This window comes from Saimiri boliviensis, chromosome 10 (genome assembly GCF_048565385.1).
Source record: "Saimiri boliviensis isolate mSaiBol1 chromosome 10, mSaiBol1.pri, whole genome shotgun sequence".
Taxonomy (NCBI): domain Eukaryota; kingdom Metazoa; phylum Chordata; class Mammalia; order Primates; family Cebidae; genus Saimiri; species Saimiri boliviensis.
This window is the reverse complement of record NC_133458.1, coordinates 93,741,492-93,752,548: the sequence shown is the minus strand read 5'-3', so window position 1 is coordinate 93,752,548 and position 11,057 is coordinate 93,741,492.

Genomic DNA, 11,057 nt, shown 5'->3' with positions numbered 1-11,057 from the left:
GGAGAATTGCCTGAACCCAGGAGGCGGAGGTTGCAGTGAGCCGAGATCGTGCCATTGCACTCCAGCCTGGGTAACAAGAGCGACACTATGTCCCCCCCCCCAAAAAAAGATGGATTGGACAGATGTTGGTCAATAGATTAAAAAAATAAATAGAAGGCTGAGCTCGGTGGCTGACGCCTGTAATCCCAGCACTATGGGAGGCCGAGGCAGGTGGATCACGAGGTCAAGAGATCGAGACCATCCTGGCCAACATGGTGAAATCCTGTCTCTACTAAAAATACAAAAATTAGCTGGGTGTAGTGGCTCAGGCCTGTAGTCCCAGCTATTCAGGAGACTGAGGCAGGAGAATTGCTTGAACCCAGGAGGTGGAAGTTGCAGTGAGCTGAGATCACACCACTGCACTCCAGCCTAGTGATAGAGTGAGACTCCATTTCAAAAAATAAAATAAAATAAATAGAATAAAATGAAAAGACTACCTACAGACTAGGGGAGAAAATATTTGCAAATCACAAACATCCAACAATGAATTTGTGTCAGAATATATGAAGAACTGTGGCCCAGGCATGGTGGCTTATGCTTAGCATCTCACCGCTTTGGGAAGCCAAGGTTATAAGATCACTTGAGGCCAGGAGTTCAAGACCAGCCTGGTCAACAAAACAAGTCCCCCATCTCTACAAAAATTTTTTTAAAAAGCTGCAGGCATGGTGACACACATCTGTAGTACCAGCTACTTGGGAGGCTGAGTTGGGATAATCACTTGAGCCCAGGAGTTTAAGGCTACAGTGAGCTATGACTGTACCACTGCACTCCAGACTGGACGACGGAGTGAAAAACTCTGTCTCTAAAAATTTTTTTTTAAATAATAAAATTTTAAAAGTATTTTTTAAACGTCTTGAACAGACACATCATCAAAAAGGATATACTGATGGCAAATAAACACAGGAAAAGATTTTTAACATCATTAGCCATTAGTGATATGTAAATTAAAACCATAATGAGATTACCACTACACACCCCCTAGAATGGCTAAAATATTATTAAGATTATTTTTAACTGAAAATATCAAGTGCTGGTGAGAATGTGGATCTAACTGGAACTTTCATACATTGCTGGGAGGAATTAAAAATTATATAGCCATTCTCAAAATAGTTTGGCAGTTTCTAATAAAGTTAAATATACACTAACCATAGGCCTTGCCATCTAACACCTAAGTATTTACTAGAGATGAAAACTTAAGTTCACACAAAAATTTGTACATGTGGCTGGGCGCAGTGGCTCACACTTACAATCCCAGCACTTTGGGAGGCCAAGGTGGGTGGATCATGAGGTCAGGATTTTAAGATCGGCCTGGCCAACATGGTGAAACCCCATCTCTACTAAAAACTACAAAAATTAGCTGGGATTACAGGTGCCTATAATTCCAGCTACTCGGGAGGCTGAGGCAGGAGAGTCACTTGAACCCAGGTGGCGGAGGTTGCACTGAGCCAAGATTGCACCACCGCACACCAGCCTGGGCGACAGAGTGAGACTCCACCTCTAAAAATATATATATATGTATATATATCTACATGTTTGTAGCAGGTCTTTTCATAATCGTCAGAAACTAGAAGAAACCCAAATGTGCTTCAATAGGTGAATGGAGAAACAAACTACGGTACATTCGTCAGTGAAATACTACTCAGCAATCAAAAGAAATCAATTATTGATACACATGACTTGGATAAATCTCAATTCGTTACACTGAGTATAAGAAACCTGTGGCCTGCCGGGCGCGGTGGCTCACGCTTGTAATCCCAGCACTTTGGGAGGCCGAGGCGGGTGGATCACGAGGTCGAGAGATCAAGACCATCCAGGTCAACATGATGAAACCCCGTCTCTACTAAAATACAAAAATTAACTGGGCATGGTGGCGCGTGCCTGTAGTCCCAGCGACTCAGGAGGCTGAGGCAGGAGAATTGCTTGAACCTGGGAGCCGAAGTTGCGGTGAGCAGAGATCGCGCCACTGCACTCCAGCCTGGGTAACAAGAGTGAAACTCTGTCTCAAAATAAAAATAAAAAGAGAAAGAAACCCGTGGCCTCAGTTTCCTCCTCTATAATAATGTGAGCCTCAAGAAGGTCCATTCCAGTTCCATCTCCACAGATTTATGATCCAAATCAGCTATACTCTCAGCAGGGAGCTGGAAGTTCAGTCGGGAACACTCTGGGACTCCCAAAACTGCAGAAAGCTCTCAAGTGTCTGCCAAATTCAGGCCAGTTTGTGGTCCAGGTACAGTCTGTACACACAGTATGGGGCAGGATGGAGGCACTATGGGCAGGGAGAGTGAATCCGGGGCTGCTCTCTAGTGAAGTCTTCTACAGCTCTAGTATAACTGAGGAGAACTCGTTTAACGGTTTGCAAACAATGGGTCAGCACCCTTTAAAAAGTAAGAAATTCAGCTGGTTACAACCAGCATGCTTTATAATGAAATGAAATTAAATGGAATGGAGAAGATACCATCAGAGTGTATAAGTGTAAATATTGTTTCAGCAAGTTTTGTCTGGGAGGTGGTTGTCATGTAAAAGGTTTTTCTTGTGAGAAATATTCACGAGTTTGTAAAGCCCCATCTAGGTGGGTGTGCAGGGAACAGGGTAAGAAGTGTCTTTCCAGGCCAGAAATAGCCCTGGGAGACAGTGAGAAACAGGTCTGAATTAGAAGTGATCCCTTGGCCAGAATCCCCAGCCTGACCCTCTGCAAATGATCTGAGAATCTTTTTAAAAGGTAGGAGAAGAAGGGCTCTCATTCCCAGAAAACAGCCCTAGCCTGTTCCCTCAGCACCCTGGGCACCGGCCTATACAGTAGCTTGGCTTTTCTGTGTGTTTTGTTTTGTTTTGTTTTTTACTGAACAACTCACCTCACCTCACCGTCTTGGCGCCAGCCACTGTGCTTTGCATAACCTTGGTATTTCCAAGATTCAAAATGTTTCAAACAGGATTTTAGTGACACAATTTGCAATTCTCACTCCAAATAGAGTTTATGTATACATCGCCTGCAGGGGAGGTAATCCCTGCTGATAAAGTCTGCACTTCAAAGCTTCCTGCCTTATCTCCAGGTAAGGGAATTGTTAGAAGGCTGTGTGTAGGTAATTACTCAGTCCCTGGGGAAGGCAGGAAGTTTGTGGCATTGCTATCAGCTTTACATTCGTTATTATTCAGGAGCTTGGTAAGTATTCTTTCTCAAGGAAGACTTTGAGGTTTAGGAGGTTAATTTTCCACACACAGCCAATAAATGGTGAAAGGGGATTTGAACTCTGGTTTGCCTGGTTTCAAAGTCTAAACCTGTTCCCCTATATCAGGTTGCCTCTTTTATTACAGAGTGAGCAACCCCATTTCCTATGAAGCTGGACCTACTTCGTTTTGAGCTGTTTTTAGAAAAATGTTCCTACTGTTCTCCCTGCTGAGGAATTCCAATTATTCTCTAGAGCAATAGCATAAGCCAGTGTTTCACAAGCTGTGGAACTCTCAATGAACTGGGTTTATCAACGAGTGTTGTATTCAATGGGAATTGAAAATCATACAGGATGACTGTTCATTTGATCAGCTTCTTTGAAGAGACAGTAGGAGATATAACTGCACAGAGACCAAGCATCGAGAATGTTGCTTGACATAAATACTGGAACTGAACGCTAGATTTCCAGTATGTGTTAGATCAAAATAGTTTACCTAAGAAAATATTTCCAGGCCAGGCATGGTGGCTCACACCTGTAATCCTAGCACTTTGGGAGGCCAAAGCAGGCAGACCACCTGAGTCAGGAGTTCGAGACCAGCCTGGCCAACATGGTGAAACCCTGTCTCTACTAAAAGTACAAAAATTAGCCAGGAATGGTAGCACACACCTGTCATCCCAGCTACTCAGGAGGCCGAGGCAGGAGAATCGCTTGAACCTGGGAGGTAGAAGTTGCAGTGAGCTGAGATGGCGCCACGGCACTCCGGCCTGGGCAACGAGAACAAGACTCCATCTAAAAAAAAAAGAAGAAAGAAAATATAACCAAAACCATTAATAGAGTATGATTAAAAAACAATTCCTTTTAATAAAGCTTTTCATGGCCACACCAACTGCAAAAAATTAAGTCAAGTTATATCAACCCTTTGTATTTTTATGACTGTTTATAACATAGTGGAGGCCAAGGGTGGTGGCTCACGCCTATAATCCCAGTACTTTGGGAGGCTGAAACAGGAGGATTAGAAGGTCAGAAGTTCAAGACCAGTCTGGCCAACATGGTGAAACCCCCCTCTTTAGTAAAAATACAAAAATTAGCCAGGGGTGGTGGCGCATGCCTGTAATCCCAGCTACTCGAGAGGCAGAGGCAGGAGAATCGCTTGAAACCGGAAGGCAGAGATTGCAGTGAGCTGAGATCATTCCACTGCACTCCATCCTGGGAGACAAGAGTGAGACTCTGTCCAAAAAAAAAAAAATCCAAGCACAATGGCTCAGGCCTGTAATCTCAGAACTTTAGGAGGCCAAGGCAGGTGAATCACCTGAGGTCAGGAGTTCCAGACCAGCCTGAGCAACATGGAGAAACCCGTCTCTATTAAAAATACAAAATTAGCCAGACAAGGTGATGCATGCCTGTAATCCCAGCTACTCGGGAGGCTGAGACAAGAGAATCACTTGAACCTGAGAGGCCGAGGCTGCGTCAAGATCGCACCATTGCACTCCAGCCTGGGCAACAAGAGCAAAACTCTGTCTCAAAAAAAAAAGAAAAAAAAAAAAGAAAAGGCCTCTGGGGGTGTCTGCGCTTTCTCTCAGGGAAGGTCACTGTCCAACATACCAGCCCTCTTTGCGCTTCTCTTAAGAAATCTGCTGCCGGGTGCAGTGGCTCAAGCCTGTAATCCCAGCACTTTGGGAGGCCGAGGCGGGTGGATCACGAGGTCAAGAGATCGAGACCATCCTGGTCAACATGGTGAAACCCCATCTCTACTAAAAATACAAAAAAATCAGCTGGGCATGGTGGTGCGTGCCTGTAATCCCAGCTACTCAGGAGGCTGAGGTAGGAGAATTGCCTGAACCCAGGAGGCGGAGGTTGCCGTGAGCCGAGATCATGCCATTGTACTCCAGCCTGGGTAACAAGAGCAAAACTCCGTCTCAAAAAAAAAAAAAAAAAAAAAAAAAACTGGAAATGAGATGTCTTTTGAAGATCAAACTCTTTGAAAGCCATTATGCACTCTTATATGACTATCATCTTACTTTGGCTTATTTTTGGCTTCTGAGATACACATTTTCCCATTTTCCTTTGAGATAAGCAAGACTGAAGAAACTTAACTTTTCATCTTTCAGGAAATCAAGGCCAGGCACAGTGGCTCATGCCTGTAATCCCAGCATTTTGGGAGACTGAGGTGGGCAGATAACAAGGTCAGGAGTTCGAGATCAGCCTGGCCAACATAGTGAAACCCCATCTCTACTAAAAATATAAAAAATTAGCCAGATGCAGTGGTAGGCGCCTCTAATCCCACCTACTTAGGAGGCTGAGGCAGGGGAATAGCTTGAACCCAGGAGGCAGAGGCTGCAGTGAGCCAAGATCACAACATTGCACTCCAGCCTGAGTGACAGAGTGAGACTCTGTCTCAAAAACAAGAAAGAAAATCAACATATATACATTGACCTACTGTGCTAAGTAACTGACACAATTTTGGAAATCAATTATCCTCACTCCATCTATACAGTATTTTCAGGCCTCTGTACCATTTACTATGACTCATATTTCGTGACTCAGTGTCATGGGAAGGAGACATGGCCTGAAGAATGAAACAGAATTGAAGGCAGAGAACCTATTTCACACACCCCGTCTCCCAAGGATGTATTGGTTTGTCTTGAAATTGGAATAAGTGACTTTGAAGGAAGAAATGAGTAAGGCACAGAACTTGTTCTAAGCCACGTACATTAGGCAATATCCAAGACAACTTCCTTTAACCAATGTGATTGTCCATCGACAGGCGGCATTCCACAAAGCATTCAAACGCTATCTATGTCAAGGTAATTTCTTGGGCACAATTTGTCCAAGAATTACATTATGGGAAAAGGACCAAACTAACTCTTTATGTCATTGGGATTTAACTTTACAGGTAAAGAGAAAAACTAAGGGGTCCACAGATGATCATTAAAGACAGAAATTCGGCCAGGCACAGTGGCTCAAGCCTGTAATCCCAGAACTTTGGGAGGCCAAGGCAGGCAGATCATAAGGTCAGAAGTTCAAGACCAGCCTGGCCAGCATGGTGAAACCCCATCTCTACTAAAAATACAAAAGTTAGCTCAGGCACCTGTAATCCCAGCTATTCGGGAGGCTGCAGCAAGAGAATTGCTTGAACTTGGGAGGCCGAGGTTGCAGTGAGCCAAAACCATACCACTGCACTTCAGCCTGGGCGACAGCAAGACTGCGTCTCCAAAAAAAAAAGAAAGAAATTCATCTCAAAGTCATCATTGGTATAAAAGTACCATTCCACCACTAGACAAACCTATATCACACTTCCAAAAATACTCTATGTTAATGTAGTATTCAGTTAAATTCACAATTACTTCTTAACCAAAGTCTAAACTACCCATCAGCTGAAACAGCCTCTGGAAAAGCTACTAATAAACTTTCAAAGGTTTTATAACGTTGGGCACGGTGGCAAGCACCTGTAGTCCCACACACTCAGGAGGCTGAGGCAGGAAGATCACTTGAGCCCAGGAAGTTGAGGCTACAGTGAGGTATGATCACGCCGCTGCACTCCAGCCTGGGTGACAGAGCTGGTCAAAAAAAGAAAAAAACATTTTATGAAACTCATCTAATCAGGTGGAGGCACCAACTCAAAGAGTGTTCCTCAGTAGAATTTTGGAGAGAAAGGCTGTGGAAAGGGAACTTGAATCCCAGTTAACAGTAGGAAGTTTATATGGAATGTAAAGTTTTAGAAATTAAAAGTCTGAGTTGTGGGTGACACCTGCTTTCTCACAAATTGTCCAGGAAACCAGCCCAAGCCACAGACAAAACCAGAACTTCCCTCGGTGGCTTGCCAGATCTGTGTAAACCTCCCATTTCATCCCCTCCAACCAAAGAGAGGCCATCTTGCAACATACAAGCACAGAGTATTCCATTAAATGTCCACCCTCAGATAGTCAGGTGAGGCCATCTACACGTCTGCATTCCCCCTTGTGTTTACCCACATGCCCGTATCCATGCCTGATTGGGAAAGTACAGTAAAATTAGTTGAGTACCCCTTGTCACATCTTGCTAAAATGTGACATAAAATGATAAGAGTAAAATTTACCAGATCAAAATAATAATTCTAATTAACTAATGTACGTGTTTATTTTTAACTTATCTTTTTATTTATTTTTGAGATGGAGTTTTGCTCTTGTCGCTAATTTTGTATTTTTAGTAGAGACGGGGTTTCTTCATGTTGGTCAGGCTGGTCTTGAACTCCTGACCTCGGATGACCCACCCGCCTCCGCCTCCCAAAGTGCTGGGGTTATAGGCATGAGCCATCGTGCCTGGCCTAACTTATTTATTAAAAGAGTATCAGATCTGGGATACAGTCTCCAGTGTAGGAGTATGATCAGTGGCTTTCCTGTAGGTCACCGCCAAGTGATTTGGACCTTGTATACCTAACAGCATGAGCTCAAATCCAAGTGTGGGTCTCCATGACCCAAGCAATGTTTCCTGTTTCCAATTGTTGGCTTTACAACTTGAGTGATTTGTCAAGATTTGTTGTTAAACTCTATTCTCCCTTTCTTTCTTCTCTTCCCTCTATCTCCTTTCATCGAATACAAACTTCTCAACGAATACAAGCCTCTGGCTATGGCATCAGGGAGAAGCCATCCTTATCAAGAGGGTTCTGTTAGTTCAGGAATTACAATGAATGCATTGAACTAAATCTATTTCTTCAAAAAATAAAATGACCTTTTTTTTCCTGCAGGAAGTAGAATTATTTGGCTCTTTTTCGGGGATATCATGATAGCAACAGACCTATTCAGGCAGGGCTAAGAGCACTTTCCTGGAATTTTAGAAATTCTCTTTGGAAGTACAGGACTATTTTTATATATATTTCTTCTACAGTCACCATTATCCCCAAAGACTATCTCTGATCTTAATCCGAACTCCCAAAGGCACCTGGCCAGTTCTGGCCATCTAGATAACAAAAACTGGTGGGGTTCTCTAAATGTTTTTTCCCCTAAGGCACACTTAAGTCAACATGCAAATTTATCTTCTGGAGTCTGCAACCTGAGCTTGCACCTCCTCCTTTGCCAGTTCCCTCCTGATAGTTTAGAGGGGTAACATCTAGGTGAAAGTATGCCTGATTGCCCTGTGTTTCTCAATATTTGCATTTCACTAACTTGAATTGCTGACCCCAGAGATGTACAACTGAAATATCCACTTCCTAGACTGACCTTTAAGAAATACAGCTTTGAGGCCAGCACTTAGGGAGGATGAGGCAGGAGGATCACCTGAGCCCAGGAGTTTAACACCAACCAGCCTGGGGAGCACAGCAAGGCCCTATCTCTACCAAACAAACAAAAAAATTAACTGAACATGGTGGCATGCACCTGTAGTCCCAGCTACTTGGGAGGCTGAGGTAGGATAACTTGAGCCCAGGATGCCAGTGCTGCAGTGAGCCATGATCATGCCACTGCACTGTAACCCGGGGAACCCAGTCTCAAAAAAAAAAAAAAAAAAAGCAGCTTTGGCTTTTTGGATCTGGACACATTATCACAGCCCAAGTGCAATATGAAGGGCATGTAGGGCACCCAGCCTCTTCTCGCTATCAAAGTAGGATGAACAGAAATTGCATATTTCCTGTGTAACGTCCTGGGTCTTCTCTAAATCCACAGTAGCCACAAAAGGTCCATTTTACCCACAGAAAACTGAAAGACCAATAAAGTGAAGTAGATTGTCTAAATAATCTTAAATGTTCCTGGCTCTAAGATGTCAGAGTGCCTCCAATTATGCAATAACTCTAAACTACTAAAACTTGGGTTAGTCAATAAATAATCTGAGCGGACTGTGTGTATTTAAAGAAAATACGGAGACCCAGATCTTTTCCCTATGAATCTCAATCTCAGGTCAATTACAATTCATTGCATTACTGAGTACCCACCAGGTGCTAGAGCATGTGTCTGCTTTCCCTTCTCCAGCGGTTCTCAATTTTCACTGTACATCAGGATCTCCTGGGGGAGCTTGGCAAACAACTGACATCCAGACTGCACATGCCAAGATTTCAATTTGTTTGATTTAGGGTAGGGTCTGTTGCAAGAATCAGCCCAAGTGATTCTAACGTGCAGCCAACATTGAGCCTTCCATGGCTAAGTCCATCACCACCACCACGTTTTGTGGCAAATTCCGACAGGCAGAATTTACATAAGTGGCCTCTACTTCCCTTCATACCAGAGAAGGTGAGACTTGGAATTAAGTCATGCTCTCAGTCCAGGGGGTAAATGGAAGTTAGGACTAGGTGTAAAGCGTAAGAAAAAGAACAAAGAAGACGGAAGGGAATTTAAATGCTTTGTGCTTATTATCTCACTTAATCACAGCTACCACCCCTCGGATAAGCAAGCGGAAGCTCAAGAGATTCAACAACTCACCAGATCACTCAGCCAGTAAACAACAAAGCAAGAATTTAAACCAGTCTCTTACCCCAAAACCTAGGTTCTACTCATGCTACCTTCCACATCCTGCAGGTCTAACTTCAAGCTCCCGTACCATAAGCAACACCTCCTATCTTATCAACCAGATGTGAATCTGGGTGCCAGTGATCACATCCCCCAAAGTCCTGTCTTTTTATGCAATCAGTATCCAAAAATGTCTCCTGCTCACATTTGGCCTGCTTAGTCTTAAATACTGTACTAGTTAGGATTCGGTTCTACCTCATGGGATGGAAAGCAAAAAGTAAGAGTGGCTCAATTAAGATAGTTCTTTCTCATGTAGAAGAAGCCCAGGGGTAGGTGGGTCCAGGGGATTCCACAGCATCAGGGACCTGTGCTGCTTCCATTTTGTCGTTCTACTTTGCTCAGTCATGGCTCCCTCCTCATGGTCCAGGATAGCTTCTTCAGTTCCATCTATTCTGGCTGGCAGTGGTGGCTTATGCTCTAATCCCAGCACTTTGAGAGGCTAAAGCAGCAGGATCACTTGAGGCCAGGAGCTGGAGACCAGCCTGGGCAACAGAGTGAGACCTTGTTTCTACTAAAAATTTTTAAAATTAACCAGGTTTGGTGATGTGCACCTATAGTCCCAACTACTCAGGAGGCTGAGACAAGAGGATTGGTTGAGCCTGAGAGAGTGAGGCTTCAGTGAGCTATGATCACACCAGTGTACTCCAGCCTGGGCTACAGAGTAAAACCCAGTCTCAAGAACAAACAAAACAAAAACAACAACAACAAAAAAGATGCTTCTATAAGCCACACACACTCAACAGTTTCACTTACATTCCAGTGGCCATAACTTAGCCACATGGCCACAGTTAGCCAGCTGGGGAACAAGGCCTTTACTATAGGCCAAAAAAGGGGGCTCTTTTGCTAAAGACAAGAGTGACAGGACAGGAACAGTTAAGTCTCAGCCATGGTTTGCTGCCTGGCACTCCAGTCTTCCCCTCCAGGACTGCAGCCCTAACCTGGACACCATCAGCCTAACAAGTCCAGGAGTCTGATTTACTCACTCCTCTTGCACCAGCTTCTCCTGCCAGTCCCGCAGCTTTTCCCTTCACCTCAGACTTCTAACGAACCATCAGCTTCTCTGCCTTTTGCTGCTGGGCTCCATGGTTCCACCTTTCTAGCTGAGAAACCCAGTACCAAAAGCTATGACGTCAGGACTGAGTCCCTTTAGATGCTATGCCTTGACTGCCTGACCTCCTGGTCACCCCGTAGCTTTTTCTTTTTTTTTTTTTTTTCTTTTCTTATTGTTTTTCGAGACAGGGTATCACTCTGTCACCCACAATGGAATGCAGCCTTGACATCCTAGGTTCAACCAATCCTCCCACCTCAGCTTCCTGAGTAGCTTTAACTACAGGCACATGCTTCCATGCTTGACTTACTTTTTTATTTTTATTTTCAG